The sequence below is a fragment of the Diabrotica virgifera genome, chromosome 5, assembly GCF_917563875.1.
Source record: "Diabrotica virgifera virgifera chromosome 5, PGI_DIABVI_V3a".
Taxonomy (NCBI): Eukaryota; Metazoa; Arthropoda; class Insecta; order Coleoptera; family Chrysomelidae; genus Diabrotica; species Diabrotica virgifera.
This window is the reverse complement of record NC_065447.1, coordinates 97,138,207-97,161,200: the sequence shown is the minus strand read 5'-3', so window position 1 is coordinate 97,161,200 and position 22,994 is coordinate 97,138,207. Positions and strand designations below refer to the sequence as shown.

General features: G+C 33.9%; 1 long non-coding RNA gene across 1 annotated transcript; it reads left to right on the top strand.

The window, feature by feature from the left end:
• The first annotated feature begins 12,826 nt into the window (after positions 1-12,826).
• On the top strand, positions 12,827-14,967 carry LOC126885064 (uncharacterized). The gene is made up of 2 exons (XR_007698260.1): positions 12,827-13,236; positions 13,800-14,967. It is a non-coding gene; the product is annotated as an uncharacterized LOC126885064 (long non-coding RNA).
• Positions 14,968-22,994: the final 8,027 nt, after the last annotated feature.

The following is a 22,994-nucleotide window of genomic DNA, read 5'->3' as shown; positions in this document are numbered from 1 at the left end:
GTAACGGTCGAATCCATCAATTACATACATAGCGTGTCCTAGGCCAAACTAGTTTATCCTGATATAAATACACACACTTCAGGCGAAACTAGTTTGGCCTAGGCAAAACTAGTTTATCCTGATATAAAGACGCACACTTCAGGCCAAACTAGTTTCGGCTAGATTTCGGAGCTTTCGTTAGATGCAGCTGCAATAAAAACTGCTCCACAAATAGATGTAACTGCAAGAAGGCCATGATACTATGCAATTCGAAGTGCCACCCCAAAGTTCTTCATGTAAACATAAATAATGATTTTAATAATTGAGCTATAATTGTTGATTTTATACAAAATACTTATTATTTGTTTCAATATTATTGTTTGTTTGTTACAAATAATTATAATTTTAATAAAAATGTCTATTTTTCCAAGAACAAAGTAATTTATTCAATTACTTCTTACAATTGCAATTACAATTCACTTTTTCTTGGCTTTTCCCACTATAGTCCAGGTTAATAAGCTAGAAATAGACCATGTTCGGGACACTCAAAGATCCAGGTAGCTGACTACTTTTTAGTTATTGTAGACCTATAGGAAGAAAACCTACCTGTTTCCTGCTTAGAGATCGCGTCCGTTTTTTAAATGTTAACAATTTAGTGCAAAAATCGCTGATTTTTTCGATTTTTTGCACCTCGTTCAAAAGCTAAACAGTTTACATAAAACTACAAAATTAAATTTTTTAGAACATTGAAAAACCTTTAAAATGCCGATTTTTTAAAGTTAAAAAGTTAATTTGTTGTGTATTGGGGTACTTAACAAACCGTCAAAATTTGAGACTGATCCATTAATTAGTTTAAAAGTGATTCTATTTTATTATCCCAGAGACCTTTATTTTGCAATAACATAAGACAGAAAATAATGAAAATAAGGCAATTCTGCATATGTCAAATGAAAGTAGAAAAGTGATACTATCAAAATGTACTAAAACAAGATAAAAAATATCTAATATAGTCAAAAATACTAATGCCAAATTTTTGAAATTTTATAGTTTATAAACATTTAGAACAACTTTAAAAATATTGTCCGTAGAAAAAGTTATTTTACATATTCTAAAAGTTGGTATTTTACCCGAATTTTTAAAAATGTTGTACATGTACAGTTGGTGACTAGTCGTGGTAAGAGCAGGGGGAGCTGGAAGCCGACAAATGCACGAGTTCAAAAACTAAAAAAGGCAACTTAAAACTACCTATCATATTATCATTTTCTATATCTCGGGATCTACTGAATATATTTTGATCTTTCTTTTTTTTAATTTGTATGTAATTTTTCTGTACATTACAAATATGTAATTTGTCTATTTGCAATTTGACATCTAGTAATTAATAAAAAGTTTAATTTGTTTAAACAATTTTTGAAAAAATAATATTTTCCCAAAAATTCTTGTTTTCAATCAGACCATCTGGGGTGGCGATTACGCGAATGCTGGTTTATTACGCAATCAAAATTTAAAGTGGACTGTAGGGATTTACAAAAAATTCTTACCTTATTTTAACTGGTAGGTCGAGAAGTCTTCAGTTATTAGTAAGGTGAAGGAAGGAGGGAGAAAGAGTTAATTTATTTTCTACTATAACTGAAACCGGCGTTTTTTGGCGACACTTGATAACTATGCAAAACGACTTAACAATTGAATTTGTTTTTACTTACTGAGGCTACTACTAGTTACTACTAACGAAAGGTAATTGACGAGAAAACAAAAAATTTAGTACAATATCTGGGCAAGTAAATAGGCCAGGTACTTAGAATAAAATAAATTTAATCAGGCCAAAACATCCTGCCCTCGAGTTTATTTTTAAAATAAACGAAAAATGAACGAAAACTAACTTAATTTTAATATGCTAAGTCTACACATGAACCCATCACCATAAACTAAAATTTTAACTATCAAATAAAATAATAAAAAAAAATTCTTCTCCATTTTATTGACTGGGTAGAGGACACAGTTTAACGACTGGGCGCATGTAAGTACCGTGCTTGGTTCGCACCTTTACGATTCGAACAATCCCATCTTTTCCAGGATACAAAGTCTCTATGACTGCCAGAGGCTACTGTAAAGGTGGGATAGTTTCATTTTTCATTATAACTACCATTCCCTCGTCTGGAGGATTCGAGTTAGTGTTCCATTTTAAACGAGACTGCATAGAAGACAAATATTCTGAATGCCATCTTTTCCAATAATGTTGAACAATGCAATCTTGTAATTTATATCTTTTCAAAGTACTCATATTTTTATCAAGATCAATATCCATCGAGGGTAATGACACTAAAGGTTCTGTACATAAAAAATGTGATGGAGTCAGCACGACTGTATTTTCAGGGTCGTCACTTTGAACACAAAGATGACGCGAATTCAAAAGACACTCGATTTGTGTCAGAACAGTTAAAAATTCTTCGTAAGTAAGGGTTTGATACCTCCCAACTCTACTTAAATGAAGTTTTACACTTTTTATATTGCTTTCCCAAATACCACCGAAGTGACTGCCATAAGGTACAGCTGGTTCCAAAACAAAACTGATACGACTCTTAAAGCGTATTTTGTAGAAAATTGAGCAGTGTATTTTCTTCTTCTTCTTCTTCTTTTTCTTTTTGGTCTCGCTGCAAGGCAATTACCAGCACGATTTATAGGCGATCTTGATGTAGTCTGGCTCTAAAGCCATATCAAAATCTCTGACTATGTTCTTGTAAAAAGCTTTTGATGAGGTGTGATATAATGAATATGAGTTTAATTATATTTAATTTATTATATTTTGAAGGATAAACTTATTATTTACATACTGTCACTGTCACTGCCAAATCTTAAAATTTGTCAGATACCTTCAACCTCAAAAAATGGCTGTTTGTTTATTTTATTATTTGTCTGTCATAATAAATATAATATAATGTCAGACCAATAATACACTGCTCAAAATGATCAAATCTTACTAAGAGTCGTATCAGTTTTTTTAGGAACCAGCTGTACGTTAATTTTCCAAGAAATTTTGGTATTATTAAGTTCCTGTTGGAATGCATCTCTATAAGTTTTTGAAGTAGTTATTTGATATATTTCATCCAGGACTCGTTTGGCACCCACAAAATTTGTGCCATTATCGAATATAAAACCTTACAATTTCCACGGCGAGATACAAATCTTTTGAAAGCGGCTAAGAAACAATCTGTAGAGAGCGAGGACTCAAGATGTATGGCTTTCGTACTTAGACAAACAAACAAACAAACATACGTAAGCCTTTTGAGTTTTTACGCCACGATATTTTCCTATATTAATGGAAAACGCACCACACCTGTATAATCTACGCCAGTGTGTAAAAAGGCTTTTGCCTGATTGACTCTTACGGCGGGTAAGTCAGCCATCATAGGATAGGTAGGTTTAGGATTAAGACGAAAACAACGATTACATCTCCAAATTCTATTTCTGATGGCCTGACGACTAGATAGTATCCAATAATTTGTTCTCAGAAGATGTTGCAACAAATACGCTCCAGCATGTAAATGCAATTTATGGAAATAATCTATTAACAAAATTGTTAAAAGATCGGCTTTGGGCAACAAAGTCGGATGGTTTTGTTCAAAACTACATTGAAAGTTGGACAAACGTTCACCTACTCTAATTATTCCATTTTCAATAAATGGATTCAAACGACGCGACGTATGGAAGATTTTACAACGAGATTTTGAGAGAGGGCTTTATATTCTTCATAAAAATGTTTTTGCTGGACAGCTCGAATTAATTCAATTTCTGCAATTTTTAAATCAAATAGAGATATCCGTTTATTTAAAGGCAATTTTCTAAGAAATCTCAATACGTATACTGTGGAATTTAAAAGTTTCGACCAACTGGAAAAATATTCAATAAGAGTATACAGCGGAGAAATTACACGAGTGACATTACCAAAGAAGGTTTGTGATCTATATTCAGAATCACAAATCATAATCTCCTGAATAGGCCAATATTCTGGCTAAAACAGTAACCAATTTGGACCAGTAAACCATGTGGGATGGTTGACTAACGAAGAAGGAAACAAACCTCGAGAGGCGCAATCAACAACATTTTCCTTTCCAGGAACAAAAAACCAATACTGTGACGGAACCATCTTATGAATTTTAACAACTCTAATTTGGACAAATAATTTGAGATTTTTCTCTGAGGACTTTATCCAATTTAAGACAATCATGGAATCACTTAAGGCAAAAATTTTATCAATATTATATCTCGGAGAATAAGTTTCAATACCATGTGAAAGAAGCTTTGAGAGAAGAAGCGCTCCACAAAGCTTTAATCGAGGAAGAGTTATTTTAGACATTGGAGATACTTTAGATTGAGAGTACAGTAAAGTAACTTTAACTTGACCTGTACAATTAACAACCCTGGAATAAACAATGGCTGCATATCCAGCAGCACTATAACGAATTATTTATTAATATTGAAACTTATGGTACAATTTGTTAAATTATTTAATGAAATTCCACTTGTTTGGGCTGTGGTTTCACTTCTAACAGAAACTCCTGCAGAATCGCATACATTAGTAGTATTACTAGTATTGCACAATATTTTTTTTTGAAGAGAATCTTCTACATAGCTTTCTGCCACTGTCGATGAACGCCAACCTCCATGACGCTTTAATCCGAGGACATCAACACCTTTATTAGCCGAAAGCATTGCCAAAAGCGTTGCTGATGTCCTCCTGAACGAATGGCCAGTATAGTTCTCGGGATTAGGCAAATTTAAGAATTTGGCAATTTGAGAAGGCCAGCCCCCGATTGTCCCTTTCCCTATTACTTGAGCACAACATTTTCCTTTGGCGTATCTTAAGAACAAATGATTTGATTTTACTTGTAATGGACGAAGTTTTATATACTTTTGCAGAATTTCTAAATATGGAATTTTATCGTCTGGTTTATTAACGACTGTAAAAGTACGCTGGTTGTTCGTTTTTGTATTGGGTACTTTTACAATCATTAAACCATCGGTTTGTTGGATGTCATTCATAGTAATATTATATAATTCTTCTCTTCTACAGGCACCAGATATTCCCAATATCATTGCGACCTACAAATTATGAAAAAATCTTCATTAGAGTATTTCTTTTACATAAACTAGCTTATATTACCTTGTGAACTAGAAATTCTTCATCCGGTGCTTCCATCAGAAATTTTTCAAATTGCTCATGTGTAAAAATGCTCGCTTTCTTAGGCCTATAGCCAACATTTTTTTTCTTCAAATACGCGATCAAAGTTGAAAACTTGGAAATATCAATGCCATCATAAAGAAAAACGGTGGATTTAATCATTGAATATTCTGCCCAGAGGCTTCCAGGAGCTTTCAACTGCATATGTCTTTGAACGAAATATGCAAATAGAGTCTTTTCTTCGATTCTTAAATTCTTGCCTTCGCACCATTTTTTAAAATTTTGGTAGGTATTTTGATAACAGATTTTGGATTTTTCGGGAGTAATTGCGGAACACCCTTCTTCCCAAGCCCGTTCAATTTCTTCATATTCACTTTCGCTCATATTTTAATTTATAATAATCAAAATTGTACTTAAAATTATTGACAACTAAATAAAAACTCAATTCTCCATTGTTGTTATGCACCCTAGTTACTACCTAACAACCAAAGTATCTATCTTGATAAAATAAATGAAACTAGTCAATATGACGAAAATGTTTAATTTTATAATTTATAATGGTATCAATCGTGCAAAAAACGTTACAAGCATGTCGAACGTTAAGGGTAACCCATCTCAGACAATAATTGGAGTCGTCGCCCCGCTCCTCCTCCAAACAATTGTCTTCGATCGGTATAAAACCCTTACCGTTCTCCATACTTAATATACTATTAGGATTTAGAAAAACTAAAGTGAGAATTTTTACCGGTATGAAAAATAAATTATAATTACCGTGTGCAATGGATCTTCTAGCAAATGAATGCTCGCCACAACAGCAAAATTAAGATCGATATTTTAGATATTAGTGGATTTTCGAAATCTAAATTGCCACTTTTACAAAAATTAAACTGTGTGTAGAGGTGGGACCTGATATATTTTTGTAGAGGCTTTGTAACTCTAACAATAACTAACAATGGCGACATGGGGGTAAACAAAAATATTATTCTGTTAGTTCTTAATGTGTTTTATATTTCTTCTTCTTGATGTGCCTATCCGTGAAGAATGTTGGCGATCATCATGGCAATTCTCACCTTATCTGCAGCAACGCGCAAAAGCTGCACAGATGTTGTGTTAAACCAGGTTCTGAGGTTCTTTAACCTTCGGATGACCAAGCGGGGGAAATTGTGACCCCAGCGTATGTCTTTCTTTAATAAATTGAAAAGTATTTTCAATTTTTACCTTGTAATTTTTTATTTGACTTTAATATCATTTTAGATATCCTCATATTTTGAAATAAAAAAATCCTTATATTTTACGAATAAAAAATATATTCTAAAGTTGATGTTTAGTAAAATACAGTCTATTATGTGTAATTCCAAGTAGCCTTACGCTCATGACGTCAAATTTGCAAAGTAACAAGACACTTACTCAACATACCCACTACACATGACACTAATACTCATGTTGTGAGTGGCTGAATGACATAAAGTCCATGAAAAACAAAAATTAAAAACAAACTTAATTTTTTTTGTTAATTGTTATTTTTGACATTTTTGACCTGGGTTCATGTTTCCCCCCCCCCCCTTAATCATCCGTGTAATAAAAAAAGGTTGGTCATCGGAAGGTTAACCAGGATGTTCTTCTTCTTCCTGTGCCTCGCTTTCCAAATATTTTTCCTTGCAGGATGGCTTGGCTTGTAGGGGGGCATATCTGGATTTATTTCGCATAATGTGTCCAAAGTATTCCAACTTTCGAGATTTGATGGTGGTCATTACCTCTCGGTTCTTCCTCATTCTTCTAAGGACATCCTCATTTGTGACCCGATCAGTCCATGGGATTTTAAGAATTCTCCGATATAGCCACATCTCAAATGCTTCCAACTTTCGGCACATATCCTTGTTTAAGATCCATGATTCAACACCATAAAAAAGGACAGAGAAGACGTAACATCTTAAAATTCTTACTTTTATACCAAAAGAAAGGTTGTGGCTCTTGAAAAACGCGCCCATACGGTTGAAGATTGATCTAGCTTTTCCGATGCGCGCTCTTATCTCTTGGTTGTTGGTCCATTCTTCATTTATTATGGTGCCGAGGTAGTTGTAGTGCCTCACTCTTTCTACAGGGGTTTGGTTGATATAGAGATGACCTTCTGTTATCTTTTTCTTGCTGACCATCATAAGCTTTGTTTTCTTTATGTTTATATTGAGTCCATATTGTTGATTATAATACGTGATTTTGTTCATGAGGACTTGTAGGTCTTCTAGGTTGTCCGCAAATACGATGGTGTCATCTGCATACCTGATGTTATTTAGCCGGTACCCGTTTAGTAGAATACCTTTTTCAGTTTCGTGCAAAGCTTCGATAAATATTCTTTCAGAGTAAAGATTGAAAATTAGCAGGGGCGGCCCGTCGGGGTAGGCAAGGTAGGCGCCGCCTACCCTCTTCAAATGTAGTACAATAATATAAATTATTAATATAAATTACTTATTTCAAAATTGTAATTTATAAATTTTGACACAATATCTACAATAAAATAGCAAAAATTATCCAAATTATTTTTAAAAATATCCAAAAAATTTTCTTCGTAATTATAATTATTGTAGGCTCCTTGTAGTATCAGTAGTACTGTATAGATTCTATATTCTCCTTAGTCAGGCACTCGGGAACGTAGCCTGAAATAGAAGGACGCCAACACCGAATTGACGTGCGATCTCTCTCTGTTTACGCGAGCAGGCCTGCTCGCAGCGACCGTATTCTACGATTTTGAACGGGCGGATAGGCACAGAGTCTTATAGCCGGACCTACAAAATTTTATCAGTTGCTTCTCTTGTGTCTTGTGGAACTGTTTTAAAATAATTTTTTTTTGATTTTGGCTGTTATTAGTAGGTTAAGTATTGAATAAAACTAGGTAGGACAATTTAAATTTGTTTATGAAAACTGAATAATGTGTTATTAGATTATATAGATAATTAAAAATTTAAAGCGAGGTTAATTGTTAACTTATCAATTTATTCGAATAGTAAATTATTATTTGATACATAAATAAAATAAGTAATATTTGACGTTGTTGAAACGTAGGTGTGTTAGTTTTATTGGTGGAAAAACTTTAGTCATCGAATATGAATATTTTAAACGATGCAATATGCAGTTTGATCGAGACGCCTTTTTCAAGGCGCCAAAATCAAGAAAGATTAGTAATTATTTCAATGGGCTGGCCTTTACAAAATTTAACAATTTTATCCACAGATAAGACAAAAGACAATCAACCATTTTCGAGATCGTTTAAAACAATATGGTATGAAAATCGTACATGGCTAAGCGGAAGTTATTTTAAAAATTCACTTTTCTGTTGGCCTTGTCTGTTGCTCTCAAATTTGAAGCAAAATGTTTGGGTGAGTCAGGGATATTCAGATTTAAAAAATTTATCAGCTAGTGTAAAAAAACATGAATCTTCGAAAGAACATTTAAACAATTGCTTAGATTTAAAACGGTTAGAAAAAAATAAACAAACTACTGACAGTGCTTTCGCTGGACATATTTCTCTATCTAATAAGATATATAATGAAGAAGTTGAAAAAGATTGAAGGAGTTGAAGAAATTGATGTTACAATTCTTTTAGCTAAACAAGAACTTACATTTTGCGGTCGTGATGAGAGCCATAATCCTTCAAACATGGGTAATTTTAAAGGAATTTTTAATTTAGTAGTTAAACGCGATCAGGAAATCCAGGATCATGTTAAAAAATAGAAGGGGTGTTCACGGGTTTGTCAAAAACAATACAAAATGATTTAATAGATTGTCTTGCCGATTACGTAAAAAATTAAATTTTAACAGAAATTAATGAAAGTCATTTTTTTTCTATACTAGCTGACGATACTACTGATATAACCGAAAAATCACAGTGTACTTTAACAATCCGTTTTGTTAACAAAGTTGGTCAGGTAACAGAAAGATTTTTAGGGTTTTTTGTTGTTAGCGATAATAGATCTGCAGACGCTCTATATAGTTTAATTCCAAACGTGCATGAGCCATATGATTACAAAAATAAATTAATTGCTCAATTTTACGATGGTGCAAGTGTAATGGCTGGCTCTTTAAACGGATTACAATCAAAAATTAAAGTAGATGCTCCAAAAGCAATTTTTACACATTGTTGCGCTCATAGATTACATTTAGTATTGCAAGACGGTTCAAAATGTATTACAAACTGTAGGATATTTTTTGTCGCCTACACGAAGTATATGTGTAGCCTACCCGCATACTGAGGTCACGAGCCGCCACTGAAAATTAGGGGGGACAAAATAGAGCCCTGCCTCACTCATGATTTTCACATATTAGGTGTGTTCACCGTCAACGCTGAGGTTTGAAATCTGATTCCAGTAAAGGTTCCTAATTATTTTCAGATCTTGGTTATTAATTCCTGCCTCTTTTAGTATTTGCGTCATCTTGGCGTGTTGTACTTGATCAAACGCCTTCTCGTAATCAACCAGACATGCGTATACGTCGCAATTGACGTCTCTGTATCTCTGAAATAAGACTTGTATTGAAAACAAAGCCTCTTTCGTAACAACAGCATTTATGAACCTGAAGTGGTTGGGCGAAATCTGACTTTCACATAGCTTGTAAATTCTCGTATTGATCACCTTTAGGAACAATTTTAGGAGATGACTCATCAGACTTATCGTACGCTATTATTCGCATTTTTTGGCTCCTGGTTTTTGGTGTAAGTGCAATGAGCTCAGACTTCAGCCATTCTGTTGGTATTTCTCCAGAGTTGTAAGAGATGTTGTTTCTCCAGAGATGTTGTTTTATCTTTGTAATTATTTCTATTGATTCGTTGTCCATCAATTTAAGTAGTTCTGTTTGTATATTATCGGAACCTGCTCTTTGCCATCCTTTAGCTGTGTTATGGCAGAATAAACTTCTTGCTGTAATATTCTTGGTCCATCATTTACCTATTCTTCTAACCTAAAGGTGTTATCTCTTTGGTCTGCAAATAGTTTTTCTAGATAATCTTTCCGCGTTCTAATTTTACTCTGTTTGTCTAAGATGATGTTTCCGTCAGAATCAGTTAGATTTCTTTTCAGAATCAGTGATTGTGTTTTATATTATTTTAGTTAAATTTGATTGTAATTTGGTTTTGTGCAAGGATTAATTTAACATTTTCACTAAAAGAATTAATTGAATATAATAGGCCTTATTTTCGTTATATGTTGAAATCTGTAATGCGAAGTAATCGTGATATAGTTTAGTTTTATCAATTAACATCAATGTTGAATGCTATATTTTGACCCGGGAGCAGCCCGGGTTTTTGAGAAAAAATCTTACATTTTATCCTGTTCCGTGATAACTTGATGAAAAATTTTTCAACATTGCTTTCCACTAGTAAGTGCCTCGAGTAACATCGTAGTAATGCTTAGAAATATTTCTAAATTTTTTTAAAATTTTTATTTTATTTTTTTATTTTTTTTGTGGAATTTATGGCTTTGGTGAGAACTAATTAGCTTTAAAATTGTTAAAAATGGGTATTTTTAACATAACAAGTAAATAAAAATATTGTAAAATAGAAATTTGATTTAAATTCTTATTTAAATCTATATTGTGAGATCTTTTCTCTACGCGCGACTACTTACGTTACAGAAGTGAGCGCAACTGCTCCCGGCTTAAGCATAAAACTGAACTGAATAAGTTATCATCTGAGAAACAAAAACATTGGTTATACTATAAAAGTCCAATAAAAATGTTAAATAACTAACTATGTCCATATTACTTACACTTGGGAAATTGTCTCCGCTTTAGTTTAATCCAGACTCCTTGAGGAAAAATGAATCTATATTATTTATTTTGCCAATATTTTGCTTTTACATACTAGCAACATCTCTATTGTCTACCACCAACTTTCGACAATTTTCAATTCCTGTTTATTTGTTCTCCGCTTAAAACTAAATAAAGTTGTTTAAGCACTTCTACAACTAAAAACTACCCAAAATCAACAACAAAATTTTCGAACAATACATACAACTCAAAAACTATTAAAGTAAAAACTTCAAACACTGTGTGGTACAAAAATAAATAAATAACATGACTCCCAGCAGTGTCATAAACGTCAAAGTTTTGTAATCCCATATTTTAGTAGGTAAATAATAACAAATAATTATTTTTCACATTTTCTTCACATCTTTATTTTTCTTCATTGTCCAATTAATAAAAACAATTCATGGAATATACATAAAGCGCTACAAGCTGCAGGAGCAGCTGAGAATTCTAACATCAAATTTATATTACAAAATATTAACAAAAAACAAATAGAAGTTTTAAATAAATGTTTAAATATCAACAAGATAAACATATAAATAAATGAAGATTATTTTCAAAGAATCTAACCCCACGTTATAGCTGTTCTGGGTTCTGATAACACTAAGAAACTTTTTGGACTGCGTAATCTTCCGTTGTTACCCTAGGATGAGGAACGTTTAATCTCCTTTATTGTGCTATCTGTGTTTTAAACTTCACTAATAAAATTAAATTCAATTTACTAATATCATAGAAACAGTATTGCATATTGCCATGAGCAAAATCAAAAAATGCAATACTAAGAACTGTGCTGGCAAATTCACTAGTAGTGTAGGAAACAAAGGTTGAACCTTGCAAAATGGACACAAGTCCGGTTCTATTTTTTTCTGGTATATCAATGGGTGCTTATTGTAAGACTTACTTTTTCTGAAAAAATTTCGCCCCGGAACCCCCCTTTTCAACCCTTTAAATGGGGTAACTTGTGGTTTTTGCGGAACGTAGCCCTTCCTGTACCTTTTAAAAAAATTTCTTTTATAGAAATATAAAGAGGACTATATTTTCTACGATTTATTTCCCGACAGCATCTGTCTATCATCCACCGTTTAGCGGGGGTGGGGCACCAAATTTGACAAGTTTTTAAAAAAGATGCTTTTAAAAAAATATATTTTTCCCTAAATGTAACGGAAATTAAGAAGAAATCCTGCGGCAATTATTCAGCGGCAAGAGTAATTGCCGTTTTTTTAATTACAGGGTGTTACATTTTAAAAAAAACCCCTTTTTATACCATCTGAACCGTTTATGCTAGACTAAAAAGACTTTCAGAGATTACCCATGTACTGGTGCTATTTATAAATTTGTATAATGCACCCCCATTTTATCCTCGAAACCACCCAAAAAAAAGAAGAATTAATAAATAAAGTGATTTTCCTGTAATCCTTCATACACAATGCCCTTTATTAATATGCTTCATATATCATTTTGTTCACGTTATTATTACCCATGCACGGACACTAAAAGCGATTTCATAGTGCAACCTTTGTAGCCAAAAAAAAAAATAAATAAAATGGAGGGTTGAAATTTTTTTGTTTTTTTGCTTTTTGATCCATATGGGCATATGCTTCATCATTAGTGCTTTTCAAAAATATATATGGTTATTGCAACATCCCTGCGGAAACCACCCCTATCCTTGAAAATATACTGCAGAAACTACCCCTATCCCTTGGCGAGCATGTTTTTACGATTTTCTCATTACCTATGCATTCTTTTTAAACAAAACTTATACAAGGTTAAAGACCACTATTTACTCTAAAAATTAGGTTCTATTCATTTTTTTCGTATAAGCAACCGTTACGGCACAGTGGCGCAGTAAACATCATATATGCTTTGGCGATGTGACGTTCCGCCCCTTATAGAATCCATTATTGATGGGAAGATATTATTTCATTATTTTTAGAATTATTTTCTTTCAATGGTTATTAAAATATAACATAACACCATCACAGAATTTTAAATGCTTGTGACGTCACATTTTAAGTGTGGCAACATTGGTTTGCTTGCGTTTGACAGCGTATCGATGGGAGAGGGGAATTGAATTGCCCACGGAGATCGTCAGCCAGCTAACGAGAGGGCATTGGCTTTCTAGAAGTGTGTCGGAGTGGCAGGTCGGTAGCTTGATATTTTACCCACAATTTCAAGATCCAAATTATAATTAAAGATTGAATCCATCCAGCATTAGGGAATATAAAGTTATTAGTGAATACGAAGTTGAAGAATTTGAATGCAGATTTAAAATGAGTTCCGGCCTGGTAAATAAAAAATTTTATTAATTTATTTTCCGCCATATTGGAATTTTCTTGACTAACTTGCTAATTAAGTTTCATGTCGTCTATGTTCATGGTTTCTATGGTTTATTTTCATGGATCAAAATCATCGAGAGATAATTGAATATTCTTTGCTAATTTGTGCTTTCTGTTGGAAAATAGAGCTAATTTAAACTCAATTTTTTTTATATTCCTTTCAAGTCTACAGATCTCCTATCTTTTGAACCATGATCAAACAAGTATCCATTGCCTAATCATACTATATTTCATCCTTGTATAATATATCTATATACCTGTGTATATATTATAATGAAATATTTTTTCACAGTAATTATATCTTGTAGCCAAATTGAAAATCACATGTGTTATTTGAACAAGGTCATCTGATAACAACTTAATAAAGAGTCGAGCTGTCTAGTCATTCAAGTTTTTGGACTTAATGACCTATTTCTTCTTATTCCCATAGGAATAAAAACACCTCCTCGTTTCTCTTGCTTCTTTTTGACACATTGGTGGATTGGTAGTAATACCATATGTGTTTTTTTTAGCCACCACTATGAAATCATAAAAAAAAAAGAAAACCTAAGACCACCAAGGTAGACCACTTCTAGAGAGACGGTCACTAGGAGACCAGCCTGGAAGATCTCCATATCTATCTTTTTCGCCTGTACCTTCAACTGGTTTTTTTTTCCACCTGTTTTCTTGTACCTCCAGCAGGACAGTTGCAAGAGGGAGTTAGCACCCCCTTGTGCTCATTGCATCCCGGTCAATTTGGGGAATCCACAGCAAGGAACGCACCGCAAGGAACATTGGAAGATTGTGAAAAGGGGTTTGTGTTGATGAACATTCGGTTTGCTCTAAGTAAAAATTTAGACTGTTTTTTGTGATTTTCAGGATACTTAGTTTATTCATATAGGTACTTTATAAATTTATTGCACATAACCTTTCCCTTTTCAAGATTTTTATAGTATTACAGAACAGTATAATAATTGATAGCGTTCCCCAAAGCTGCGTAACCTCCATGGTGAGAATCTCTGAGCTCAGATACTTTCCCATACAATAGTGTTGGTACTCTTATATTTTTTTTATTATTCTTTGGCTTGTTTCCCTTTTATATAACTATTTAAACTCCTTTAATTATTTTAGTATATTTTAAATTAAATTTTTCAAATTAACTTCAAATATCATTAAAAATTTCTATTATTCAAATTATTTAACTTTAACTATTAATTTTTATATTAAATTCGAATAAATCCCTAGTACCCATCCCCTCAGGAAGGTACTAGTTTTTCTTGCCATTATTATTAAGAACCACGAGTCGGTAAAAGGATCTTTGGTATCCAGAACTCCGTTGGTTCACTTAGGGACTTGGTACCCGTCAACTCATTGAGTTGTACATACATATATTAAATATCTTGTTCATATTATCAGGTAGTATTGAATTAAGTGTACGTATGATATTCGTACCATTGTTATTGGGTGAGGGTAGTTACTGCTAACCAAGTGTAAGTTGTACTTTCTGTATTAGAGGTACCCTTATTCAGATTTTCTAACCTTATTAAGATTATTCTTAGATTATATTTGTAAGGTAATTCTGTAAATGACTTTCACTAGTATTTTTTTTTGTCATGTTAGAGTTACATACTAGTTACTTGTCTTAACTCGGAGATTGTGAAAATCTGGTAGTTACATTCAATAAATATACATTTATTGTGATTTTTTTTCTTATTACTCCTTTATCTTGATAATATATTTTATAACTTAATAATCTTTAATAACATTTAACCTACTTGTACTACAAATTTAATATACTCTATAGCAGCGTAGAATACCTGGAAGAGGGTTAACCGAGTTATCCTTCTTCTGGCGCCCAAAAATTTATTCTATTTTCATTATATTATTATATTTACCTTATCTACTTTGTGAACAGTGTCTTAATATCTTCTTTTCTAGCCATCATTGTCATTTCCTTTAATTTATTGTCCAGCCAGAAATAGCCGTGCAAATTGGCCGAATCCTTCCTTGAGTGTCAAGTGGCCATTCTCTTGCATATTGAGCTAGCTATTCAAGTTACATCTATCTATTCATAATTTTCCATCTCCAGTCCTATATCAAGTCTATACTCTTTGTCTTTACATCTTCCCATACAAGTACTACTGCGAAGTAGTATTTTAGTTACTTCAGCTTCTTCCAACGTAGAAGCCACACATTTTTGTTCCTTTGGCTACATTAAGTAGATCTTCTTTTTCCTACTTCTGTTGGAGTTTATCACTCTCTGTGCATTCACTCCAACAGAAAATCTTCTTCTAACAGGTTACATTGGCGCCCAACGTGGGGCCTTATTTTTGGTCTGAGACAGTATTTATTTAGGTCAATTCTTCTCTTTTTATCTCAAGTTTCTTTGTTATTTCCGTTTGGTATCTCTATACACATCTTGTTACTTATTTATTTTATTTTTAATTTCTGATACATATCAGGTATTCTTATACGCTGTTTTGATTTTTGTTTATATTTTGGGACCTCATTATAGTATAGGTTTGTGCAACTTACATTCTGGGTTAAATTTGAATTTTTTATTGGGAACTTATATTTAATATTGCTATTAATAATATAATTCATATAAGGTAATTTTTATTCCTTCAGCCAATAGTGGTATAGTTGGAGGTACAACTAAGCATTGATTATTATTATATATATTTTTTCCAAAGTGGTGGTAAGTTACATATAAATAAAAATTTACTTCCAGTATTTAGGTAGTAGGTTTACTTGAGTATACATTATTTATTGGATTATTTATCCATTTATTTGATCTTATATATTTATTTGATCTTATTTATTTGATTATATACTTCATTATATATATATATATATATATATATATATTTTTTGCTGGCCATTTTGATTTTGTTGGTGTGTTGCGAATATTTTCTCGGTATATATATTTTGCGTGCAAACTTAGGTATCTTTCATACTTCTGTTCTTTGGACTACTTGTCAATAATTTTGCTCTCATCATGTGTGCTTTTAAAGCTGAACATCTTCTGGTGGATGAACTGGATTATGAATTAAAGATTAGGGACATAATGCCAGAGGAGTCGACAACTGTCGATAAAAAACGCAATCTTCTGAGAGGTGCTTTGAAACAAGAAGCTGGCAATAGGAGTTTTCTCCAAATATCAGCTGTATCCATCCCTTTTGAGGAACAACAGAAAGGAATCTCTGAAACATTGGACAGCTTGTCTAAAAAAATCGAAAAATTTAGGGGAACTGTAAAGGATACAGAGTATGCGCGATTAACATCTCGTCTAGGCCATATTTCTGCCCGTGTACACTTGTTACACTGTCCTACCGAAGAACAGGAACCTTTCAAGAAATCTGTTTCTCTTAGAATATTAACACTAGAGGGTGAACTTGATTCTAGAGTTAACCCCATAGCTACCTCTACTCCTAATGCTCCAGTCAATGTATCTAGTTTCACTTACTCCAAACCTGTGCAAGTACACAAATGGGGTATTTCATTTTCAGGTGAAAAACAGCACACTTATGTGATGTCATTTTTGGAAAGGGTTGAATGTCTTCGAGTATCTAGAGGTGTTTCTGAAGAGGATTTGTTTGCTGCATCTGCTGAACTGTTCACCGGGACAGCTTTTACCTGGTTTAGGAATAATAGGGGTAATTTTTCTTGTTGGTCTGATCTGATTAAAAAGTTGAAGTCAGATTTTCTTCCGTACTCGTTCCAGGACGACCTACTAGATCAAATTAAGAATCATAAGCAGAAACCTGGGGAATCTGTTACTATGTTTATTAATACTATATTAGGTATGTGTAGTCGTTTAGACACTCCTTTGTCAGATTTAGCTAAAATTAAAATCATCCTTAAATGTCTATTACCCTTTTATCATCAACAATTAGCTCTTATGGACATTCAGAACATTGATGACCTTACTATAAAGTGCAAACGTTTGGAGGAAACTTTATCCTGGTCTTCGCAACCTCCATCCACATCTCGATCCTATTCTAACTCTTCTTCTCAGCCAACTTCCTTTAGGCAACGTTCTTGGCCAAATAAGGGCCATGATCATAATGTTTCGGTTGTTAGTTCTCTTGTCTGTTGGAATTGTGATCAGCCAGGTCATCCGTTTTACAATTGTGCAATTCCTCAAAGTCGTATTTTCTGCCATTGTTGTGGCCGAGAGAACACCCTTAAAAGGAATTGTTCTAAGTGTTCGGGAAACGAGACGTCGGAGGTCCGTCCCCTGAACGTTTCTCCGTCCAACACCCAATCAGGGAATCCAACCCCATCGTCAAACGAAACTGCTGGACCAAGCACATCCAGCAACCCAAACCCATCTTCACGAAAAGGGAAAGGGGTGTCGTTCAAGAAAACAGCACACACCACAAAACAAAATTAAACCAGAAATTAATTTCTATAGATGATACGTTAGATTCGCTTGATTCAAATGATCACAGATGTTCATTTACAAATTCTTCTTTGATTGGTAGTGTTCAACGTAACAATAATAATTGTGATAGTGATGTAGTTCCATTATCTATATTAGATTCTAGTTTTGTTAATGATGATGATACGTCTAGGTTAGTTCCCTATAACGGTTCTAGACAACCAAATACTTTATATCTAGATATTAATTCTTTATTAGTTAGGAAACAAAATGATAATAGGCCATATCTCCCTATTCAAATTCTAGGACAATCGTGTTTAGCTTTGTTAGATAGTGGCTCTAATATTTCCTTGATAGGGGCACATTCATTAAATTTATTGAAAAATTCTAGTATTCCCATTATGCCCATTTCATCTTTGCAAGTATCTACTGCAGATGGTACAGTTCAGTCCATTACAGGCAAACTCCAAATTGAAATCACAGTGGCCGATTTATGTAGAGAAATTACATTCTATGTTATTCCTTCCGTGCAGAATTCTATAATTCTAGGTATGGACTTTTTCAATGCTTTCAATAGCACCTTAAGTTGTTCTGATTTTTCTTTTTCCATATCTGAATTTAATTTATCTACCCTTAGTGCTATTCATGATTTTGCTAGTTTATCAAGCTCCGAACAAAGGCAATTAGAGAGTATGATCTCTAAATTCACTACTCTTTCTTCAAAAGACAAACTAGGTCGTACGTCGTTAATATCTCACACTATCGAAGTGGGAAATCCCACTCCTTTTAGGTTGTATCAGTATCCCATACCTCAAGCCTGGCAGGCAGATTTAGAAAAAGAAGTAGATTCGATGCTTGCTTTAAATATCATAGAACATTCAACGTCGTCCTATTGTTCCCCACTCTGGTTAACGAAGAAGAAGGATGGATCCTTCAGGATCTGCTTTGACGGTCGAAAACTAAACAGTATCACAACGAACAGGGATGCTTATCCTATCCCCAGAATAGATGTGATTTTGAGCAAACTTCAGAATGCCAAATACATCTCTTCTATTGATTTGTCTAAGGCCTTCTTACAGATCCCACTGAGTGAAGAGAGCAAGAAGTATACTGCTTTTGCTGTCAGTGGTAAAGGATTATTCCAGTTTGTCACCATGCCTTTCGGTCTTGTTTCTGCTCCTCAGACAATGTGTCGTCTGATGGATTTAGTCATTGGTCCACAGTTGGAGCCCTATGTTTTCTATTATTTGGACGATATTTTGGTTGTCACTCCCGATTTTTCCCTTCATATGGAAATTTTAGATAAGTTATTTTTACGTCTTAAGGAAGCTAATCTGACGATCAATTTGGATAAATGTCAGTTTTGTCGTCCTAGTCTTAAGTTCTTGGGTTATGTTGTTGATAACCAGGGGCTAAGGACTGATCCTGAGAAAATAGTAGCTATTAAAAATTTTCCCATACCTAAGACCACCACCCAAGTCCGTAGGATATTGGGAATGTGTGGCTATTATCGTCGGTTTGTACCGTCATACTCTACCTTGTTGTCTCCTCTTACTGATCTTTTGAAGAACAGGAAAAAGGGACAGACCATTACTTGGACTCCTGAGGCCGATGAAGCTTTTCGGCGCGTTAAAGATGCTTTAACGAGCGCTCCGGTCATGATGTCACCTAATTTTGATGAGCATTTTTATCTAATGACAGATTGCTCTAATACTGCTTCTGGTGGCGTATTATTTCAGTTGAAGGATGGCTCTGAACACCCAATAGCTTACACTAGTAAGAAGTTGAATAAGGCCCAGAAAAACTATTCAACCACAGAGAAAGAACTCTTAGCTATCATCCATGGGTTAGAAGCGTTTCGTTATTATTTGGAAGGTCGTAATTTCACTATAATTACGGACCATAGTTCCTTGGTATGGCTTCATAGTATGAAAAACCCTTCTCAGAGACTTTCTCGATGGATATGTAAACTGGCTGCCTATTCATATAAGATTGTCCATAGAAAGGCAAACGGGGTCGTGGTTGCAGATGCTCTTTCACGTGTCCACGATATTAATGTCCTAGATCTGTCTTCTTTAACCCCTGATGTGTGGTATCAGAATATGATTGATAGGGTTACTCAAGACCCACAAAAATATCCTGATTTTAAGGTAGAGAATAATGTTCTGTACAAACACACCTTTAGTCCGATAGAGTCCTTATCCAACATGTCGGAGTGGAAAATAGTTGTGCCTACGCCAAATAGGGAAAATATTCTGCATATGTTTCATGATGAAGTTACAGCTGGTCATTTTGGGTTTTATAAGACATATCACCGCATTGCTGAATTATATTATTGGCCTGGCATGCGGAAGTCTATTAAAAGGTACATTTCTAAATGCATGGTTTGTGCTACTTGCAAACCAAGTAACCTACCACAAGCTGGACTTATGGGTTCCTTCAGAAACATCAATTTTCCTTGGCAGATGATCTCAATGGATCTCATTGGACCGTATCCTCGGAGCTACAAGGGTAATACCTATTGCCTGGTAGTTGTGGATTATTTCACTAAATTTCCTTTAGTTTGTCCTCTTCGTCAGGCCACAACTCCAGCAATTTTGAAATATTTGGAGGAACAAGTCTTTTTGGTGTACGGTGTTCCCCAAATTGTGTCATGTGACAATGGTCCTCAGTTTGTATCAAAGGCCTTTAAAGATCTTTTAGCTAAATATAAGGTTCAGAAGACCTTTTATAATGCTGCCTACCATCCACAAGCAAACCATACTGAGAGAGTAAATCGCAGTATTGTCACAGCTCTAAGGTCCTATACATACCCAGATCACAGAGCTTGGGATCAATATATTCATTCCATAGCTCAAGCCATAAGGACTTCTGTCCATGAAGTTACCCAGTGCTCTCCAGCATATCTGAATTTTGGTAGGAATGTTGCTTTATCAGGTGATTATTTTGGTGTAATTTCAGACAATTCCGAAAATCTTCCTCAAATATCTGAGAAACTTCATCGCTTAGATGATCTCCAGACGTTACCTCATATTTTCGCAGACATTAGGAAGAAGTTAAAAACTTCTTACCTAAGGAACCAGCAGCACTATAATTTGAGGAAACGAGATCTGCGATTCTTTGTTGGTGATCGAGTATTAAAGCGCAATTTTGTCAAATCCAGTAAGGGTGATGCCATTTCTGCAAAGTTTTGCCAGAAGTATGTCCCATGTACTGTCTTAAGGGTAATATCTCCTTTGATTTATGAATTAAAGGACAATTTGACTAATAAGCGAATTGGTCAATTTCATGTAAAGGATTTACTGCCTGACAATACCATGGACGATGTTGATTCTTCAACTTCATCGGAAGAAGATTAACTTAGGGTTGTTTAAGCTAATATCTTCCTGTGTTTGCCTTTAGCTCGTTTTATTATGGTATAGTATTTTAGTCTAAATTTTTAATCACCAGAGAGTGCAGGACCATAGCATAATTTTTAACCTTCGGCATGGTTTGATGACTTCTCACTTATTAGTTACTTATTAGGTACCGAATTCTTGTGTAATACCGCTTGTATGAGTTTATCATTTTTTCTGTATTATGAATTGCATTTTAATTCATGGACAAATATTCTCAAGTACTAATCCAGCCAATAGTATTACCAAGTTGATAATCCCCACTTGTACTTTTAGTTTGTGTACTCAACCTCTTATAATAAAAGGGCTGTTGATTATTAGATATTTGGATATGTCGGCTCATACAAGTATTCTTGCTGAATAGAAATGGAACTATGTTACACTACCATATCTTAGATTATGTGTTATATTTTGGATATTTGATTACCTACTTATTATTATTTTTTTATATTATTTTTATATCATGTAAGTATTGGATTTGCCATATTGGAAAGATGGGGTTTTTAATTTGTTATTGGGTTACGCTATTGACATTTGTCACGGACATGTTAGATACTTTACAATAATTCAGATCCTTATTTTCTCCACAGTATAATTCTGGAATGAGTTTGGAATTTTGGTTTATAGATGAATTCTTGAGTCTTTCATATTTCTTCTTATGAACTAGTCTGTTAATGCTCAAAGTTGGTGAATACGTGGGTTCGAAATTCAGCAACTGATCACTGCTATCCGATTTCGTAATCCATGTCTTTCATGGTTGAGTATGCGGATGTTTATGCATGATAATATTTCCGGTCGGGAAACGGTGCGCAACATTTCCTAACCATTCTTGTGTAATTAGTCCAGATATTCCAGGCACGTTTTCACACGATAATAGGGAAGTTTAGTTTGCTTATTTTATGTCTCTTAGTTCATAGTATATTGATGCTTTGATTATCCATATACGTAGAGTCGTAATGTTAGTGATCAACCCGTCGGGACAAATTATTGATTTTCTTTTTAGTAGATTCCCTCTTCTATCCTCAGGCATTAGTTGTTGCTTAGATTCAGGAATATCTCCTGGATAATCCTATGTATGTTCAAATGAATATACAGTCTTATAAAAAAAATTGGGAGCTCGTTCCCGTCATATTTTGTATTTACCATAGAGTCATAGTACTTATAAGTTACCCTTCATTTTTATTATTTAGTTTAGATAGGCTCATATTACCGAATGAGGGAAGATGTAGAGCTAATTTAGTTATTTATTTAGTATTAGTGGGAATTGGTCCATAAATTTTCCTGATCGTTCTTCTTTGGATATGCTCTTATAAATCTGGTGTCCATTGATAGTCCGATTTTGGATTGAGTGTCCAATTCCACATTTAGTTTGGTTAATGTGTTTGGATTCGTTTGGTATGTTTACTATTTGTATTATTCGGTATTGGTGAGAATTGTTCCATAAATCTTCCTGATTGTTCTTCTCTGGATATGCCATTACAAATCTGGTGTCCATTGTTATTCCAATTTTGGATTGAGTGTTCGATTATTCTTCACTAATTTTAGTTATTGATTTATTTGGTGACTTTAGTATATTTACTTGCGTTAGGGTATGAATTGGCTCACACCTTTGCCTGGTTGTTCGTCCTTGGATATACCCTTTATAAATCTGATGTCCAGGGATAGTACAACTTTGGATTTGCTGCCAATTCGACACTTATTTGTCATTATAAATTAAATCTCATCTGTAGGTTGTTTGGCTTTTAAAAAAAAAAAAAAAAAAAACCAGTCACGTTTACTAGGACTTCGGGTCATCTTTTGCAATTCCTGTTAGTTGCTGCAGTGACCATCCTGCTTTCCCTTGATTATTAGTTGTGATTATTTGTAATCTTGCGAATCAACGGGGAATGATACACTAAGTACTACTACTTTAGTTTAATATGTGAAAAAAAAAAAAATTTTTAGTTAAA